Source organism: Cydia strobilella, chromosome 16, assembly GCF_947568885.1.
Source record: "Cydia strobilella chromosome 16, ilCydStro3.1, whole genome shotgun sequence".
NCBI classification, from domain to species: Eukaryota; Metazoa; Arthropoda; class Insecta; order Lepidoptera; family Tortricidae; genus Cydia; species Cydia strobilella.
The window spans coordinates 14023342-14041948 of record NC_086056.1 but is presented as its reverse complement, the minus strand read 5'-3'; the positions used below and the strand labels follow the sequence as shown (position 1 = coordinate 14041948).

At 34.5% G+C, this 18607-nt stretch overlaps 1 protein-coding gene across 1 annotated transcript in view; it reads left to right on the top strand.

Annotated features, from left to right (window-relative positions):
• The first annotated feature begins 268 nt into the window (after window positions 1-268).
• Window positions 269-18607, top strand: part of LOC134748637 (hemicentin-1-like) — a 159421-nt gene continuing 141082 nt past the window's right edge. Inside the window, exon 1 of the mRNA XM_063683434.1 lies at window positions 269-289. The gene's annotated coding sequence lies outside the window, so the exon portion shown is untranslated. The remainder of the gene's footprint in view (window positions 290-18607) is intronic.

Below are 18607 nucleotides of genomic sequence, written 5' to 3'. Positions count from 1 at the left end.
GAAAACCGCCTTCACTCCATGTCCATGTTGCCGCGGTTCTGCGGACCAGTCTCGAAAAGCTCCTCGCGACCAACGCACGTCTGTTGCGTTCGTCACGTCACTCGCGTTCGTAACAACTTGCCGCGTGTTTTTATTTTTAGTGGCCAGTGCTTTTAATTAAATAAAAAAAGTTGCCAGTGACAATTCGAAATTTGATTTTTAGTGATAAAATAAAAAAGTGAACAGTGACAATTTGAAATTGGAATTAGTGATGTGCTAAGTGGTATTGTAAGTGAGCGATTTCTCAAAGGTATGTTTATGGAAATAATTTATTCATAATAAATGATGTTTATATTAGGAGTGGTTTCGATTATGGTGGGTATAAAGTTATTAAGCGAATTATAATATTTGATGCTCTAGTACGAAGTATATCAGTAATAATTTACTTATAAAAATTACTACATTATTACAGGTGTTATTTATACAATATTTTTGTTACTTCTTAGATTTTTATTATACCTATACATAATCAGGGTTATGCAATAAATTTGGAAAATGAAAAAAGTTTTCCGTATTTCCCATGGGTACTTACAATTCTTATTGCCCCATTCTAATTAGGAGGGGTATAAAACGGAATGAAAAATTGTGGTCCCTTTTTGTCAATAAATATAAGGAGTAGCGCTAATATCAATTCAGGTGAACTTTTTTGGCTTAACCATTAAATGGTCACCCTACGAGATCACCGGCTTTTAAAAGTAAAACTATGAGCTTTACGTCGATTTAGGACTAATTAAAGGAAATTTTAATGATTTATTTTTTACAAATTTTAGTTTTTGTTTTACAAAACGTCATAACGGCTTGCTTACCGGCTTACCAAACAGACCAAAATATTCATAATTTTACATTAAAAAAACTTAAGTAATAAAGAAATATATATCGTTTTTTATAGGGTCGGCAACGCGCGTGTAATATCTCTGGTGTTGCAGGCGTCCATAGGCTATGGTAACTGCTTACCATCAGGCGGGTTGTATGCTTGATTGCCACCGACGTGGTATAAAAAAATTTTTTTTTGTAGCTCTAATTTTTATTTCACAAAATAGGTACGTAGGTAAAAGTAATTTAAATATAATATTATATTATATAAAAATATTATATACAAAATAATATTTAAAAAAATCGAATCTGTTCATTATCGGCTCGGTAAATTATCGTATTACATGCGCAAAAAATGTTCAAATGATTTCTTTGAGGTTACAAAAAGTCTTTATCGTTAACATTTTCGTATGATCATAAAAGGTTGGGAAATTTTTAGCAATTTTCGCCCACGAAAAAATATGCATATTTTATGTTTAAAAAGGTAGAGCAGTTTAGTTGGAAAGCCCTATATTGTGTACCCGGCCAATTTAAAACCTTTGAAACTTGCATACATGAAATGAATATCAAATGCCTAAATAACTGTGCGGCTCCGCTTTTGTGTTGAAAAATTGAAAATTCGACATCCGTGTTTTATTGTAGCATTTTTTGCTTCTATAATAAAACAAATCTGTTTTTTGTTTATTTAATATTTGTATGCCTAAAACAAAATAAAAACGAATAATGCTCCAAAAAGTAATAAGTGCATTAAAATTTATAAACAATGTTTGCAACTTCAGGTGTCACATGAGTGTTGTCGACGCTGTATGTGAATTAATTTATAGAAATACTTGATAGGAAAGACGTAGTTTTAAAGATTGTTAGTCAACATGTGTCACTTTAGCATCAATATGAGAAATAAAAGAGCTAACATAAATATGTGAATTGTTTTGACTTGTAAACCCATTTATCACATATATAGTCAAAAAAATCCACATATTTATGTTTGGGCACCTGTATAAAATATCATTCATGATTGTGCATTTGAACTGTCAAAACTTACCGAAATCGTATTGATTCCGTCCAAATATGGAGAAACTACTCCAAAAAGATAAAATAAAAATTTGTGGACAGAGTGTACAGTCAAGGTATTTGTCATAGTACCTAATAAACAACTGCTAGGGATATAAATTCCTTGACCGTATAATTGGTACAACTTTTTGGGAACAATTTTTATCAAATATTTAAACATTTAAGGGGTCCGGATAACATACCACCATACTTCTTTTGGCGCTTTAACTTTTAAATTGTCTCTTAATATGGGTGTACGAATGTACTTTTTGCCTGAAATAAAACTTTATTTATTTATTTTATTTTTTTATTTATTATTTTATTTTATTTCAACACGTGCATTAGGTGCAAGCATGTACTGCTCACCGTTAAAGTTACCTATTCAAAGACACCTTGTCTTTCTGAGATGGCGTACTATAGTTGAGAAATTGGGAGGGGAACCACCGCGACGGGGTGACCTAGAGATCCAGGGGGCTTAGCACGGTAGCATCTTTATCGCCTTTCACCATGCCTGTCACGTTCTAACAAGTATATAGTAAGTGCGAAAGTGACAGGCATAGTGACAGGTGATAAAAATGCAACCATGCTGACACCGTTAGGCGCGATAGCTGAAGATGCTGATCATAATCCGGCCTCCCCTACTGGAGGGCTTTGTCACTTTAGTATATGGCATCTATTTCAGACTATAATTGATATTGCATTTGTCTTAAGTTTTAGTTTCCGAATGCGGTAAAATCTGTTTGTTTCTGTCATCAATCTACGATTACACCTACTGGAAACGTGAAAGATGTTTCGTTAACTCGCCCACGCCACGAGCACTGGTGCTATCAATCAACTGTCACTTTTGGCACTCGTGAGTTTCTCTCCGAAAACAAATACTCAATAAATACTGGAATTCTAAATAACAGGGTGAGCTAAATACAGGATGGGTCAAATATAAGTTGACATACGTTTTTAATGTGGCTATTGCTGATAATTTTAACATACGTTTGCGTTTGTGTATTAAAGCTAACGGAGAAGATTTTGAAGAAAATCCCTTTTAACTGTAAAGAGCTGTTGTAGCTGTAAAGAGTTCGAAACGTCGGGATGTATTATAAATTCAATATACGCGATATAATCCGTTTTCATAGTTTTATTTCATGAAAATCCCTTTTGTTTTAATAAAATAAATGTAATTTAATTTTTTTGTGTCATCTTGTAAAAGACGTGTAAGTACGACGAAATATTCCTTAAAAATTTTTTGTCAGCGTATTTTTGGACCACCTAGTAGGTACATACTTGCATAATTTCAAATCAATGGAATACTCATATGGCTATTAGTAGGTTAAAATCGACTCGCAGGAATTACAATGTTACAAGATGTAATATTGTCTTCGGTTACCGCGATAGTTACTCATGAAATAAAACTATGAAAACGGATTATATCGCGTATATTGAATTTATAATACATCCCGACGTTTCGAACTCTTTACAGCGTTCGTGGTCAACGGGTGACTGAGGAAAAATTACAAAATGCAAAAATACCCACATACTAAAATAATGAACAATCATAGACTACAAACTTTAAGGCTGGTTGTACATGCAAAATCGGTTCATAAGGCTAGTTATACACTATAATTATTTTTCAAGTAAAGATATATATATATACGCGATAAAAAAAAGATTACAAGATGTGTTAAAAATGTATATTCAGTATATTCCATTACCAAATTATAATAACCGGCCAAGAGCGTGTCGGGCCATGCTCAGTGTAGGGTTCCGTATTTACGCTTCCATCACAATAGACTAAACTGGAGCTATTAGTACCTATATAAGATCATTAACAAAGGAATGAAATGATGATTGGTGCCTTTCACCCGAGTTAAAGACTACTTTTTATATCGAATACGAGGAAACCAAAAAGACAAGGCAAATTTGCATACGATTAGTAATTAAAGTAGGGGAAAGGTGTACAAGTTGATCCCATTAAGCGAGATTTGTCGTAAAATCAATATTTTAACTTGTAGTGCAAAAGTGTTAACGTTTATTACTAACAGATTTATCTTTATTTCTATTGTGAAACAACAAATATTAAATTTATTACGGATTCATTACAATATTTAGTTTTTTTTAAAACCCTATGAAGTGATCATCTTAAATACCTGGGTGTTCAAGATGATCACTTATCTTACCTTATATTAACCGATCACAATAAATATATTTTGCCGTAAAATCCGACACAGCGTGTACGCCGCCATAACACTTCGACTGAGGTGCGGGGGTGTCGAGAGCTATGTAATGGCATAAACTCCTACTAGATGGCGTTTGTTGTCTGCTCGCAATTGAAAAGAATCATCTCACCTCTTGGGATCAACTGATACACCTTTCCCCTAATATTAACTTTATCAATAAATGTTTGTTGAAGACCGCTATTCGTTTTGAAAGATTTCCAACGATATACCACACTGTAGGGTTGAAGCGAAAGAAAAATGACACCCCCCCCCCCACTTTACGTGTAGGGGAGGTACTCACCTTAATTTTTTTTTATATTTTATTATACGACTGTCGGATTTATCGATTTATATATCCATGCCAAATTGCAGCTTTCTGGCACTGGCGATCACGGAGCAAAGCCTCGGACAGACAGACAGACGGAAATTGTGAAACTATGAGGGTTCCTAGTTGACTACGGAACCCTAAAAATCACTTTTGACGATTCAGCAAACGTAAACGTAATTAACCTGATGAGTAAGCGCTCATTTAAATTGCAAATTTTCGCGCCATATCTTTCATCATTTATAATATTTTCCAAACACACAACAAACAGATCCCATCGCTTAAAGGTGGTCCCTTTTTATTTTGGAGGAAAACCACTTAAATTTGATAAAAGTGAACCAATATAAACCGATGTCATTTAATAATGATAAAAAATATTGCGTGTGCATATTAATAACAAATAATAAAACCGGTTAAAAGTGAGAAACAAAATTCAAAACATTTTGTCAAATTTGTATTTGACGATAAGGTGTTCTTAGTCTTAGGTTTAGGGGGTTTTATCAAAACCCAATTTATGTTCTTAACGCCACTCGAATGAATGCTTACATAACTCTCATTCAATTCTGAGATAATGGCCTCGAACTCTGGCTAGTATTTAACCAACTTGCAAAATCAACAATGTTTCCATTCTAATTTAATATTTGGAACGTTGAACGTCTGCTTTAAACGTTTATTTATTGAAGGTTTCAATCGTATAAATGGGAAAAACCTATGTTGTAACTGCGAGCCCTGACCTATAATGGCTATGATATACTTACTTAAATTTGTACTCATTTTTTTATTGTGTAATAAAGTTTAAAATAAATAATAAATTAATAAATAATATTGTTATTTTATTAGGATTTTCCAGAACTTTGAAAACTAGGGCTCTTTTGACTGTGAATTTGTGATAGATACAGGGGCATAATTACTACCATAAAATTTAGTCATGGCCTTCATAAAATTGGTCGTAACTTCCATCAATAAAATATTAACTATGTTATATTTTATTCATGGATTGGATGGATATAAAATTTGATGTTTAGCCTCGTACCCATGTGTAAGTTAGGTCCTAAAAGCTGACAACCTACACTTTAAATAATGACTAGCAACATAGGTACTTAAAATATTACTCAAATTGTTCGTACCTAACACTAGTTTAGTATGTACACTAAGTGCCCAAACTTAAGAGTCACAGAAACCCACCGCCAAAAAGCCGCTCCTATACAATCTAAGTTACGCTCTCATTTTTAAATGACATGAATAAATTACATTAAACTTGGCATGACCATTATAATATGAATCTTCTCAAATGATTCCTACGACTAAGACCCACAGACACAGATTACTGTTAAACAAAAGCCATTGTTTCTTTTATGCGAGCGGTCGTCATTGAGACACAATGGCACGCGCTCAGACACAAAGGCACACGCTCAGGCACAATGGCCTACCGCTCGCCGGTGAAAGATACAATGGCTTTTGTTCAACAGATTAGGGTCTTAGGCGTAAAATCATTTGAGAAAATTCATACTATAACTTACGTAGCATAATTATCTATGTCTGGTGTTTTCGTTGCTAGAAATTGTAATACTAAAGATAATTTAGTATAGAGGCAGATTTTCAAAGTAAATTTTGTAGCCACAGTAAATTTACTGCCACTGCTCGAAAAGATGGCGCCAAACCTCTGCCTATGCCGTGATACTTTTTGACATTTAACAAATTTAACACATGATCAGTGAAAGAACAAGGATGAAAGTCAAATGGCGTTCTAAAAGTTTTAATCGTGTGTCGTAAGATGGCAGTGAATTTACTGTGGCTACAAAATGTACTTAGACAATACGCCTCTACTTTAAATTCTCTTTGGTAATACGAAGAAGTTAGAACGAGTAGAATTTTTACAAACAAAACTTCTACTCGCTGTATTTTCTTTCTATTACAATTTTTAGCACCGAAAACTAGTACCCGACATAGATATATATAATATTATGCCAGCTGAGTTGAATGTTCATGTCAAAATTTCAGATTTCAGAACGTATTTTTAAAATTATATTCGTTCGTCGTCGCTAGGTTCGTGTGACTCTTAACCCGTCCTTGTGTTACATACAAAATTGTTTAAAGTTATACTTAATAAGTGATCGGCGTCAAGCGTGGCTCACTTCGCGATTTCGTCGCGTCGCTAAAAGTACATGCGGCCCACACCAATTTTGGTGTCTAGCCATAGTAATTTCCGCGCACCGCTTAGGAACGGACGCCTGCTCGCACTTGCGCCACCTAGCGGTCATATCTGTCGTGATAGATGCGTTTTGTTAGAGTGATACTTCTGTACCTAGTACTATTATTTATTTTGTGTCGGCATTTTGGTTGCCACTCGGGGTGAATGACCTCAATTACTGCTTATTTAATGACGCATTTTAGCAGATTAAAAGGTATCGCGGGCTGAAAAGCTTATCCATATTACTAATTGAATTTAATATACCACGGTGTGGCATCCAAAACTCCGATCATTAGGTATAAATTTTAATTAGACAAGTACCTCTATTTAAGTCTGACTGTCGACCTATATGTATTTAATTACGATAAACTTAGTAATAATTCAATAGCACTATTATTTAGTATTTAGTACAACTGCCATAAACCATAAACTTTAAGTACTAATGGTTTTGAAAGCGACTATTATAATATAGACTATCAAATTAATTGGTCGATTATTTTACCATTTGCTAGGGCACAAGGGATGTTATAAAAATTCGTTCTAGTAATTTTAGTTATAAATAAGCAATCCCTACTAATATTAATTTAAGTCCCCAGCAAGCTCGGATTTCACCTTCCCGTACAAACGGAGTTTCCTTCTCATTTTAAAACTACGTGTTGGATTGTAATGAAACTTTGCAAATACAATGACATGAGGTATATCTAGTCCTTTAATGTATGAAAAACTTTCATTCGCTGTATTTTTTTTAACTATGGTATCTGAAGCTACATAAACTAATTAGAGGACTAGATATGCCTTATCATATTGTAAATACAAAGTTTCAGAGCAATTTAGCTAGTCTTTTTAAAATGAGAGCGTGACTACGTGTATGAAGAACCGAGCTTGCTGGGGACTCTTAAGAATAAGAATAAGAATAAGAATAAGAATGATTTATTGCAGTACTGTGTACATTTGTAGATGGTAATCATGATACAATTTGAAATTAATAAACAATAATAATAATAATTTTGAATAATTTGATATTTTTAATGCGATAGTAACTCTGATGTCTGCCTGTCTGTTACCTCTTCACGCTTAAACTGCTGAACCGATTAAGATTTTGATATGGAGATATGTAGGTAGTTTGAGGTCCGAGGAAGGGCATTAAGGTAGTTTTTTTACAAATCATCATCATTATGTCACGCAGACAAAGTCGCTGGCAGAAGCTAGTACTTATATATAATATTTAGATTATATTTTTCACTTAAGGGGCTGTCAACACCCAATGTCCTAAAAATTGATGTTACTTAAGCAGTTTAAGAAAAACTATTTGTTTTAGTAAAGCAAAAATTTTTTGAGTATTAATTATATTTAAAAGACAGTGGTCGTACTCGATACATGATTGAACAAAATCGGCTCGATATAAAATCATTGCAATGATTGGTCTTAAAATCACCATTAAACGGTTCTATGTCATTATTTTTATGACTTATGGGTATGCAATTAAAATCACAATTTCAAAACACTTATAATTACATAAACTGCTGACGAGTAATATTTTTTATTTTTATTTATTTCATTAGTTTTTTAGGGTTCCGTACCCAAAGGGTAAAAACGGGACCCTATTACTAAGACTTCGCTGTCCGTCTGTCCGTCCGTCTGTCCGTCTGTCCGTCTGTCCGTCTGTCCGTCTGTCCGTCTGTCCGTCTGTCTGTCTGTCACCAGGGCCCAGGCTGTATCTCATGAACCGTGATAGCTTGAAATTTTCACAAATGATGTATTTCTGTTGCCGCTATAACAACAAATACTAAAAACAGAATAATATAAATATTTTAATGGGGCTCCCATACAACAAACGTGATTTTTTTGCTGTTTTTTTCCGTAATGGTACGGAACCCTTCGTGCGCGAGTCCGACTCGCACTTGGCCGGTTTTTATTTATTATTCCCTTGCCCAGGCTCAGTAACATGCGACAGTGCTATCTCATTTACTCCGATAAAAATAGACAGTGTACGCGTTTTAGGTATTGACAGCCTCTTAAGTAAGTCATAATAAGATAAAAGCGTTAAAACCTTTCGGAAGCACTGTACTATCGAAGTTAATAATTTAATCAAAAATATCTATATAAAAACCCATTAATTACTAGTGAAGATATTAAAACTTTAGACGCTTGATCTCACCGACACTAAGAGATTATTACTGCATAAGAACGGGGCTCTATTCCGTTTGTATTATTGACAGCTCATGACATGGCCTATGATAATGCGTGCATTTAGAGCCACACAAACCTAGCCACCGTCATACAATTGAAGTTACGCTCTCATTTAAAAATGGTAGCTGGGGAGCCGGCGATGCTAAATGTGTAGTTATAGTTAACGCTATCTCTACTGAGCTCGTTCACTTACCTGTACTAATAATGGCATTCTGTTAAACAAAAGCCATTATTTCTTTTGTTTGAGCGCGTGGCCTTTGTGCCTGTGCACGTGGCCATTGTGTGTGAGCCTCAGGCACAAAGGCCACGCGCTCACACAAAGAAATAATGGCTTTTGTTTACCAGAATGCCATTGTTAGTACAGGTAAGTGAACGAGCTCAGTAGAGATAGCGTTAACTATACTCGAGCGTCGTAGAGACCTAAATATTGGAATGGAATCCAATAATGAAGGAAATAAAAATAAAAATAAAAATAAAGGAAATATTCATGGTGATGATGAACACAATCAGAAAAATGTTAGGTATTGTGAATAAAGAATGTAATAAGGTATAATTTAGTTTTATATAAGTTTATATAAGGTAATTAATTTACTATCTAACACTAAACTATCTATGTTTGGTAGGAACTAGTTTTCGTTGCTAGAAATTGTAATACAAAGAAATTACCAGATATAAATATATGTTATGTAAAATGTTCTCGCTAAGTTTCAGTTAATTTAATATGGTATAAATTTGAGCGTAACTTAGATTGTATGAGAGCGGCTTTTTGGCGGCGAGTTTGTGTAATCCTTTAAAAATACTAGTGTGTTTAATTTCATTTTATCATAAAATTACCATATTACTGTAAGGTGTGTGAAATATACATGTGCAAAGAGTGTCTATTTGAGGTGTATTTGATTTGTAAGGTGCATTTGTGTAAAATGAAACGTATTGAGTGAATGAGACAGTATACTTGAATAGACATTAGAAAGAAAGGGAAGAATGATTGATTGAATGAAAGAGATAGAAATAGGATTTAGGTCTAGAGTAAGTTGAAAGAGCAATATATCATTATGGCCGAAAACGTTGTTTTAATTCTTACATTACAACATGTTATACAACTATGTTATGTAACGAGCTGGTTCTAAACATGTGGAATAAAGCCCCAGCCGGCTAAAATGTCCAAGTGAACAATGTTCTCACAAATATCTAAACACGACTCTGTATTAAAAGCGTTAGAGCGTGACGTAATTGTACGTAATGGTCATAAAATTTAATGTCTTCATCTGGTGCAGTAAATATAAAATAAGTGACTTTATTTCAACTTTGAGCATTTTTGGGTTAATAGTTTTAATTTATAGAATTCCTTGGATGTATTGTAATCGTTCTCTTTAAAAATATCCGAATGCTAGAATTTAGTTTATTTTTATTAAGATGCATAAAGGAAGTGTCATAAAACGGCCTTGAAGACCAAGTGAAGGTCAAGTGCGACCCGACTTCTTATCTTCGACTTTTCCATACCCAAAGGGTAAAACCGGGACCTTATTACTAAGACTCCACTGTCCGTCTGTGTGTCTGTCTGTCTATTTTCTGAACTACTTATATTGTAGGCTCAAATCTACATATTATTTGCGATAATATGTCAACTATCGTGTAACTAATTCTCTCTTATTTGTAAGAAAAACATTCTATAAATTTGTTGAAATTCATAGTTTGTTCCACAGTTAGATAAATTATCGAACGTTGACCTAAGCCACATATTTCATGTGTCTCGCAAAACTCGTGGGACCACTACGTGGGTCTTTTTGGGCAAATGTTTTATGCCGTATAAAACGTAAATAATATTCTCTTTTATCTGAATAATCTGACGAGACGGTATGTATGTTTGATTTGATCGATGGCGACATGTTGTCATGAACGCTTTTTTATGATTAACTAGCTACTTCCTGTGACTTGCTTCACGCTTATACCGCTCAACCGATTTATATGTAATTTGGTACGAAGATAGTTTGAGGCCCGAGGAAGGACATAGGATAGTTTTTTAACCGACTTCCAAATCTCAAAAGGAGGAGGTTATCAATTCGGTTGTGTCTTTTTTTGTCAAAAAGTCAAATTCCCCAAAGTTAAAACACGTCAGAACTATCTCAATCTGAACACAATCAGCAAAGTATTAGGTTTTGTGGATAGAGAATGTAATAAGGTATAATTTGGTTTATATAATTAAAAATAATAAAATATTTTTAATGGAAAATTTCGTAAAGATATTGACCCTGAATTTTTGCATATTTAAAAATCTGTTACGATTACGATTGAGATATGCAAATCTACACGATCGCGGGCCAAATACACTGCTAGTCATGTCATTCATAAGGCATCTTGCTCACACTTAATACATTCATGTCAAGGTCGTATCATAACAATGCCAAAACTTAACAAATTGTAAAATTCTGAATATCGCATCCTAACTATTTAAAGGGCAACGACCTTATTTCAACTGTTTTAAACTGAACTATAGTTATAAAATCGGTTAAATTTTTTATCGACGCCTCAGAAATGCCGCCACGAATAGTGTTAAAGTGATTAATAGAAACTAATAGCCTTTAGTATTTTAACCGAAACTCGTAAAGATAAACAACGGAATTTAATACAGTTTATCTTCACAGTTTGAGACTGATTCTGTATTAACGTTTTGATATGGTTTTCATCTCCATTTTGATATGACCTTGAGTCGTGTAATCAGACATCTCACGCGCACCAATAAGTAGGAGCGAAAGGCCTTATGAGGGCGTTCGCTAGCTGGCGCGGGTGCACGGAGCGGGCGCACACATCATATATTTTTAGGGGTTCCGTACCCGAAGGGTAAAAACGGGACGCTGTTACTAAGACTCCACTGTCCGTCTGTCTGTCTGTTCGTGAGAACCGTGATAGCTAGACAGTTGATATTTTCACAGATGACGCTATAACAACAAATAATAAACAAAATAAAATAAATATTTAAGTGGGGCTCCCATACAACAAACGTGACTTTTTTGCCTTTTTGCGTAATGGTACGGAAGCCTTCCTGCGCGAGTCCGACTCGCAGTTTGCCGGTTGTTCGTTAATCCGCTCACCCACTCCGTGCAACCGCGCCAGCTAGCGGATGACCTGAGAGGTCTCATTGCATCACGTCAGCACCAATCAGCCTGAGCCGCTAACGCTGATTGTTGCTGACGGTCACTGCCGTATCGAGTTAAATTGGAAACCATATCAAATTGTAAAGACAGAATTGCCTTTATTATCTATCTACTTTAATTATTTTTTTTTTTTTTTTTTTTTTATATAATAATATCCAAATATAATTAAGTTTAAACTACAACATAAAACATTACAAAGATCTTAACCTAAACTAAAACCTAACAAACACAAAAACTATTCACAAAATGCGCCCCGCGCCCCTCCAGATGCAAAGGAGCCCATCACGCTCGCCGCGTTGCCACGTTGAACAGCGATGGACAACCTTTGCAAAAGGAACGACCCGGAGCGAGGGTCATGACCACTCTTTAATTATTAGATTTTTTTACATACGATAGATAAAGTGAGATTAGAATCTATATTAAAATTCAGATTTGTTTAAGACGATTTGAATGTGACCAGAAAGTAGGTGTATTCTTGGGCAACGGAATAATTTTACCATATTGTACAAATGGCGGTTTAGACTTAAAATTAATAGCATGAAGGCCGTTCCATCGGTTTGCCACTGTCTTTGTCACATTTCGCAAGAAAGAACGGGAAAGAACATACGCGCCAAGTGTCAATTTTGATCGAATTTTGTCGGTTTTTATTTATTTTAAAAACGTTACCTTACAATATCGAAATTCTAAAGCTATGAAGTTATTATTTATGTTAAGATTGTTTTTTCTTCTTTTTTTGTTTATAGTATCACATAATAAATAACCGAGTAAAGTAGGATTAAAAGTCCGAGTTAGAGGTTACTTTGGGAATTAATTGTATCGAGCGAAGTGTCATAATTCGTGTATCGGAAGCTATGTTGTTAAAGATAATATAGTCAAGAACTACATATATTTTTTCCACGTCTATGAATATCAACGCCTCTTAGAAAAACATGATCATATAAGGAGATTTTTCGCCTTCTGGCTCAGGGTACCGCCTGAAGTTTAATTTATTATGACATATGTACCTATAAATACTGTACACGATGAAACCCGGCCAGGCATGATGTGGTAAATCGTTTAAATTAATGTACATTTTCAAGCAGCACTTTTCCTTTAATAGTTTGTGGTTATCAAACTACATAATAAAATTAAAAAAATAATATAAAGTCTGTGACTTTAATCGTTATATTTATATTTCACAGTACCTTTATTTTTTTGCCCACGGTTTTCTGACAGTTTTTACCAAATTTTCCAATACCAAATTAGCCTGCGAGACACATTTTAATTTTCGCACCACCCACGTCAATTTCATTCTGGTCCTGTTTATTTTATTAATGAAACTGAAGGAAATAGGCCTCCCCGGCTGTTTCCTGCCATAAACACATTTCGGCGGTAAATAACGCTCAAGGGTCACTTAACCTCGTTTTCCAAAAACGTTTAATTTTGCGTATAATTTGCGTATTTTTAGACCTTAAAGAAATTTTCAGGTTTTAATAATATGGTATAAAGATGTACCTACTTATGATTATGACAAATTTGGTACCTACATTGCAGTATACGTAAGAATAGGCAGGTACTTACATACTACGTGCCTAATACGTTTAGTGCGTTCCCTTTCGCGTTTGTTCTAATTTAATTGATATTATTACCATAATAACCAGCCTCTAACTTCTTTCTAGATAGAGATAGTGTATCTACCTTAAAATGGTCCTTAGTAATAGGGTCTCGTTTTTACCCTTTGGGTACGGAACCCTAAAAATGATAAGACGTAGTTGGGGCCGTGTGGCGAAAATAGGCTTCTTATATTCTTGTATAGGGTTCGAAACGTCGGGATGTATTATAAATTCAATATACGCGATATAATCCGTTTTCATAGTTTTATTTCTTGAGTAGCTATTGCGGTAACCGAAGACAATATTATATCTTAGTTATTTTAAACAACTGTTTATTATTTGAAATATATTTTAGCAGTAATTTATTCAATAAATGTCAATATACAAAAAAAAACAATTCCATAACAACTTAAGGCTAAACTTAAGCCTAATCAAAGAGTCCCCCCCGAGTTGTCCCTGGCGCAAAGGTGCCCATCACACTAGCCGCGTTACCACGTTGAATTGCGATGGACAACCTTTGCACCAGGTACGAACCCGCGCGGGCGTCAGACCCCCTCTCCCTAATACGACGTCCCACTTCCCTAGTAAAGGCAATAGCCTCTGACCCCCAGCACCCAGTAGTCTCGAACCCAGCACCCAGTAGTCTCGTTATTTTGAATGTCATATTATACGGAATATTTATTCTGAAATAAATTATTTGAATTTGAATTTTTGAATTACCAAAGATTTATATAACTCCGTATAAGATGGATACAGTCAAGGAAAAAACGTGCCTCGGAAATCAAGAAAATTTGATTCTCGAACAGATGGCGCCACCACCTTTGGCTTATTCTCGACTAGATGGCGTTGACGGTTTCGTTTGTTATTTAACAATTTTAACGCATATCAGTGAAAGAACATGGGTCAAAATCATATAAGTAAAAATAATAAATGCAATCGTCATTTATCATTTCATTTATCCATATTTAAATACATTTTATGGTATTTTTAACCATCTTCGTTTTTAGTTTTATTCGTGTGTCGATAGATGGCAGTGAATTTACTGTGGCTTCAAAATTTACTATGACAGTACTCCTGTATCCTATACACGGTGTTTCATGACCTAAAAACAGTTTGTTCAGAATCGATAGGAGAATCGATTGCGCTATATTTTAATGGGGGTATTTATTTAATTCTTTTTTATTATTTTTACATGCCCAGTCTACAAGTTTGTAATGCAACAATATCAATAACTAGCATTTGACACGTTATTTGTGAATGAGCAACACCCTTAACTGGCCATTGCTAAGCCTTATCTCGTTGCAGTAAGGTATGGTAATGGTCAGTTAATAGTGTTTACGATGGTAGCTAGCAATTGTTTGATGTCACTAAAATGACGAAGTATCTTGTGTAAAATTACCAGTTGAATAGAATTGTTAAGAAAACTAAGCAACGAATATTTTTTTAAATATTTATCGGATTAAAGAATAAATACTCAAGATGAGTTTAAAATAAAAAAAAATCTGTTGGGGTGTCTCAGGTTTTCAGTGGCTCAAGTAACACCGTGTATATATTATCCTCTTTGGAATTACTTATGATGCGTAGTCTCGTCCGCTACTGTTGATGATGACTTGATGACTATACACGTAACATACAGTTACGTTTGTTCCACAAATGATAGTGGTTCTACAGTAAACAAGTACATACGTGGGAGTTTTCGTCTATTGTTACGCAACGTAACAATTTATACGTATTATTGAATACCTACAATATGTATTCATTTCTTTCTTATTACTGTGTCATTAATGTCATTATATTCGAGTTAACATAATTTGAGGCTTGATATCTTTCTTTATAATGCACCCCGCTTATCCGTACCGGCATAGAGTAACTTATACTAGAGCGGTACTGTCATAGTAAATTTTGTAACCCAAGTAAATTCACTGCCATCTGTCGACACACTTTAAAACTAAAAATGAAGATTTATAAAAATACGATAAAATGTATTTAGATATGGATGATTTTTTTTATTTGCATCAATTATTTTTATGATTTTGACCCATGCTCTTTCACTGATATGCGTTAAAATTGTTAAATAACAAACAAAACCGTCAACGCCATCTATACGACAGTAGGCCAAAGCTAGTAGCGCCCTCTGAACGAGAATCAAATTTTCTTGATTTTCGAGGCACGTTTTTTCCTTAGACTGTATTACGGATTTATATCTATCTTTGGTACCGGTCAATAATATATCACCTTTGAGTGTTTTTGTAAGAGCTTGTATAGAGTAAACAATATAGGTTTTTTTGTTGCATATTTTACTAGTCATTTTATACAAATATATGATGAATATTGCAATGAAATACTGTGAATTACAATAGGATACTCAGCATATTACTAAAAAACCTCTAGTAAAAGAAATGAAGTTAACAATACATAAAAAAAAACACTATGTAAAAACTATTACATGAGACCAATTTTTCTCATTGCCCGTACAGAAGAATACTACTAGACTACCTAAAGCAGTGAGGTGGAAGTCGCTCACAAATAAAATAAAAAGTTATACCGTAAGAACATGGAGGTGATATATTATTGACCGGTACTGTAGGTTACGACGGTACAATTACTAATAGTAGTTTATGTGACTGCTACATAATGAAAGGCATTAAAACTTGAGTGTGGGTTTATGAAACGAACGTAGTGAGTTTCATAATAGAATCACACGAGTGTTTTAATGCCTAATTATGTACAGTTACATACACTGCTTTATCTACACACATATTATAAACTTTCTATGATATATTCACTAACCTCATATTACAGCCGACATTGGGGCATAGTTGCTCTCTGGCAGAATTCGCGGATATGAGGTGGCGTCTCCGAAATATCTTTATCGCACATTTTACACGAAACATTTGCTAGAGTTACTTTAAAAACAACAAAACAGATTATTTTTTACTTACAAACTAATTAAAAGATAAACTGCACGTCAAATGGTGGCAAAGAAAACTTTTTTCACGCATGTCATGCATCCGTAGTTTTTTTTTTATTCAAAGACAAACTAGAGTGGGGGTCGATTGCCATATCGTTCGATACCAACTAACAAGCGAGATTTGAATTGTATGCAATTGACATTTCATTTCGAATAAAACGTCATCTCGACTGATATTAGAATAGAGGTCAAATCAAATTTCTTTGTTTTTCAGAGATGTTCGAAATTTGAATAAAATAATATTATCGAAATCGATGTTATTCTTTTCTTGATGGACTTGAGGGCGGTGTTGCCCGTAGCCAATGTCACGTAAAAGGGTAGGAACAAAGTAAATGCTCTTAGAGCACAACGCTGTTTGGTGGTTGTTGTAGTTGTCTCGTAATACCGATAGCTGGTTTTTACGAGAAGCACGTGGACTACCGGCCGTTGACTCCAAAATGGTGGTTAAACACGCTTTGAGATTAATTCTCCATTCACTGCACACTACCACATTAGATTATTGTATAATAAAGCTATCGATATTACACTTTAAACAATATTAATGAGCAAAAAACAAAGGAATTAATCACAATCATGGCGTTCGAACCGGAAGTCCCGATGTTATTATTTAGCAATAATAACATTTTCACAGATAAAAAATTTGCTGTAACAAAACAGTTTATCTTAATGTTGGCCATTATTTACGGATTTTGAAGTCATCATAGAGGGTTTATGATATGTGTGTAGATAAACATACTTATTCTATTTTATTCTTGTATCTATCAATCTAATTACGAATCCTACGGTAAACAGCCAGAAATTTAATTAATCAAAGAGCGTGCGTGCCTGCGGTGTACTGAGAGCCACAACCGCTATCGCTATCCTCTATACAGTCACCATCAGATAAATTAGAGCGGCCAAGGTGCTCATAAATATCTGAACACGCCTCTATTGCCAAGTACGTATTCAGATCTGCTCACATATATCTGATGGCGACTGTACTAACAGAAACACTGATCTGACCTTTGGAGGATCTTATGTACATTACACTTAATTATGACCCCTTAATTATTTTTTAAGCTCAAGTGCTCAAGTGCTCAAGCCCAAGATGCGTGCGTGGCAAAAACTGGACCTCAAAAATATCATGAAATCATCGATCGTAATCAAAATAACCTAACATATATGTTCATAATAAAAAATATACATATAAATAATAAATTATCTCAGAGAAATAATCAATTAGGTTAAACCAAACATTTAATTATTAATTACAAACGTAAAATTCGATCAAAAGTTTCAATCCGGACGAGTCCTTTCATTTCGTCGGACACTGTCCGTGTCAGTCAATCAGTTGTAACAAAAGGGACTGTGGCTACAATTTTCCTTCAATTAATTTTTGAGTGTTAACTGTTGATCACTGAGGACTTGCTTATTTGGGTTATTCCCACTAATTACCACCCAGTTGTTACCAGTGGTAACTGCTGGGAATTTTTTTTTCCACCTTTTACCACTACTACTGGGAAAAAAATCCCAGTAGTTCTCCAGATAACTACTTCAACAAACTCCTTAAATGCAAGTTAGCCTTTTTACTAAGTTTACCTTTAGTAGCAGAGCAGTAAGATCTTGGATAAGTAGATATATCGTTACTTCCTAAGAAATCTACTGCACTAACTTTGCCGGTATCTGAGTAAGATAATCTTGCTGAGTAAAAACCTTGAACCCGATTCAGATTGGACAACTAGTGACGGTTTTGATCTTGTTTTGATACGACCTTGAAGAACGCTCTCGTTGAATGGTGCATGCGAAATGAAGTAAAAGTCGTGCGTGAGATAAGCGCCAATTACAAACGATGGTCAAGGTCGTGTCAAAACCAGTTCAAAATTATAACAAACGACCCGCCCTGGCTTCGCACGGGTAGTTTGACTAGTTTACACAAAACCTTTACAAATTATACATATAAACCTTCCTCTTGAATCACTCTATCTATTAAAAAAAACTGCATCAAAATCCGTTGCGTAGTTTTAAAGATCTAAGCATATATAGGGACAGACGGACAGACAGCGGAAAGCGACTTTGTTTTATACTGTGTAGTGAT